The sequence below is a fragment of the Nematolebias whitei genome, unplaced genomic scaffold (genome assembly GCF_014905685.2).
Source record: "Nematolebias whitei isolate Nwh7 unplaced genomic scaffold, NemWhi1 Nwh_scaf_1140, whole genome shotgun sequence".
NCBI lineage: Eukaryota > Metazoa > Chordata > Actinopteri > Cyprinodontiformes > Rivulidae > Nematolebias > Nematolebias whitei.
The window spans coordinates 5501-8593 of NW_023619685.1; the positions used below are offsets into that span (position 1 = coordinate 5501).

A 3093-nucleotide genomic window follows, 5' to 3' on the forward strand; every position below is an offset into this window, starting at 1 on the left:
TCTCTTGGAATTCTGGAATTCTCACTTGAACTGGGAAGTTGTCACATTTTTAAATGAGTTTACTTCCTGTTCAATTTAGAGCTTTCTGATTCGTGGAAGGACCAGAAAGAGGAGTGGTTTTGACGTAAGGTGTTTATCAACAGTCGAGGTCAGAGAGTGAAACTTGTTTAACATACAGAAAAGATTATTGCAGAAGCAGCAGACTTTTTGGAGTCTACTCTTGGTAATCTTCTGAAAAAGTTTAAACATGACATTTCTTCTTCAGTAAACATTTAGCTGACCGAAGCCTCAACTTTCACACACTTACGACTTGCTCATTTCAGACAGAAAATCAAGAAAGGCATATTCAGGTGATTTCTTCTCTGAATGAGGAATAAAAATCATTACTTACTGTTTATGTAAAATAAAAATGAGTAGTTCTTTTCAACCTGTAAAGCATTGAGTGAACCAACACAATTTGATTATCAAAACATTTGTAAGACAGTAATGATTATAAAGAATTGTCTTTTCTGCTTGATTAATTCAAGAAAGAAAGTCATCAGATGGTTCAGACTTATTCAGATCAATGAAAATAACAGTCTCTGTCCATCTGGTAGATTTGAGGTCATCTGGTTCACTACAATAATAATAATCATTTTGTAAGAAGCAAATTAAACTATTTGTTCGTACCCTGCCCAGGATGTCCACAGGCAGTTTGGAGTTGAGCAGGACAGGCTTGACCTTATCTCCTGACAGCATCCCTCCTACAGGACCCAAACTCTCAAAGATGGAGTCGAACTTCAGTTTCTCCTCGGGCTGTTGGGAAAAGGTGAATAGTTAAGAATCATAAAACTTATACCCTTGTTGTTAGCAGTGGTGAACAATAAAAATATTCTGATATAAAAAGTATTTATCAAGGATGGGAAACAAAGGTAAATATAAAAAAAAACATCCATGTGTCAAGCAACTTTTATTTCTGGTTTATATGCACTGCAAATATTAAACAATATCATTTCCACACTAAACAGCATTTCTGTTGATTCTTTGCTGCCAGCTTATGCAGGTAAAAACTCACCTTGACAACCCAGGGAAGGTCAGAGGTCACTCCTCCTGCTAACAGTGGGCTACTTGCATCATGCTGCAAATACGCAAACACATATTTCAATTAAAAACAGTACAATTAAACGTTTACCTACTACATAAACAAAAAGGACAGCGGGACAGCATTGTATAAATACTGTATATTTGTTTTATTGCACTGGACACTTTCCAGTTTCAGAGGTGCCATGTAAAGCAGGAACAACACAGACTCATGGTCACAGCAGCAAACTTACAAATTTGGGTGGAGGAACAGCCACGTTAAGACTCTTAAGTGCCACCTCCAGGCCATTCTGAGCACAAGCCACCAATCGCAGCGCTATGAAGAATTGCTAAGGGGAGATGAGATTCTTCAGCATTAAAACAATAACAGCCCACGAAACACATTCTGGATGACGTAAACTTCACTGTGTCACACACCTGTTTATTAAGCGATCCTTTTCTTTCGGAGTCAGACAGATCCCAGATCTAGGAAGGCAGTTCATAATTTATACATTTGTTTTGACGTAGTGAAAACTGAAGCCTAGAGAGATGCGTTTCTTGTTCTGCGACATCACTCACCTTGCCTAGGACCATGTCAGCCAAGCCCGACCTCTTCAAGAATAGAGCTGCATCGGCCGCCGCCACCCACCCGCTGCCAGTGGGATCCACCTGCACGCAACCATATATGCACACAGTCAAGAGCTTATATCATTGAGGAAAGATAAGAGGCAACCAAACCATGAAATATGAAGCTTTTCATGTGCTCAACACTGAGATAAGCAGGTTATGATTCAAAACAAAGCTCTGAATAGATTCCTAACTTCAAAAAGGGGGTAAAATAAAAAAAACTGAGACGTACCATGTGGAAAACAAAAGTCTTTGTTTCACATAAATCAACACAGATAATAAACCAAAGTTATTAGCTTAGTGGTCTTTTATAAGGCCTACTGGGAACTGCTGCCTTGACTGGTTGGCAAAGGGAAACATTATTAATTCATAGCTAAACAAAGGCTGGAACTAAAAAGGAAGAAGAGAGATCACTGCGGACTTCAACACTACAGTTTTTTAAACCATATTAAACCAGTTATTACCAGTTTAAGTTTATACCAATCAATGTAACAAAATAAAAACACAAAACACTGTTTCAGAATTTCTCTGTCATTTTACTAACGCAATTTAAATCAAACACTAAATAATAAATGTGCGATCATTAAAACTGCTACAACAAACAAAATAAAGATCTTAGAATAATTTTAGAAAGAGAAGGTAGAATATATATTTTATTACCTGTCGATAATATTTGTCATAGATGGGATTTCCACTGGAAAGCTGTAAAAAGAAACAAAATCAAGATTAAAAAATAAAAATAAATATTTAAAGAGCATTTATTCATGTTAAGCAAATCTTTTTAGTTACCATAACAAAAAAATCTTAATGTCATTTTTAAAATGACCTCTCATATAACAATGGAAATATTAAAAGTATTCTAGTTCAGCTGACAAACTTGAATAATTTATCAATATTTCCTGGCTAATACAGAATGATTGATACAGAGCTCTAAAAGGCAGAAGGAAAAATAAAACAAAACAAAAAGATTAGGTAAAAATGAGCGGTTTGTGTGCGGGGACACAAAATGCAGCCGCAAGCTAAACATTTTTAAAATGCCAAAACAAAACTGTAACATCCAACAAAGTCAGGTCCTCTGAACGGTTTCTTTGTGTTGAGACATTTCGTCTTTCATCCAAAAGACTCCATCAGTCCGAGGAGCCACAACAAACTCAGTCCCACAAGCAGAACATTCACATAGTGGGCCAACCAGTTTGATGGTGATAAGATGGTTTCTGGAGTTCGCCCTCTCTCACCGTTGACTCCTCTGAGGCAGCCATGGCCAAAGTGGTTCAAAACACCAAAGTTCATGCGCAACAACCCAGGTAAAAAAAACAAAACAAAGCTAAGTCAAGTCATCTGGATGGTTTCTTTGCGTTGAACGTTTCGTCTTTCATCCAAAAGACTTCAGAACAAAACTGCCTTCAA

The 3093-nt window shown here is 37.1% G+C and overlaps 2 long non-coding RNA genes across 2 annotated transcripts; both read right to left on the reverse strand.

Moving 5' to 3' along the window:
- Positions 1 to 730: 730 nt before the first annotated feature.
- Positions 731 to 1373, reverse strand: LOC119429427. Its single transcript, XR_005187775.1, has 3 exons — positions 1314 to 1373; positions 1055 to 1117; positions 731 to 795 (listed from the first exon to the last, which is right to left on the reverse strand). It is a non-coding gene; the product is annotated as an uncharacterized LOC119429427 (long non-coding RNA).
- On the reverse strand, positions 1370 to 2391 carry LOC119429426. The gene is made up of 4 exons (XR_005187774.1): positions 2347 to 2391; positions 1639 to 1728; positions 1498 to 1545; positions 1370 to 1409 (listed from the first exon to the last, which is right to left on the reverse strand). It is a non-coding gene; the product is annotated as an uncharacterized LOC119429426 (long non-coding RNA).
- Between the last annotated feature and the right edge of the window lie 702 nt (positions 2392 to 3093).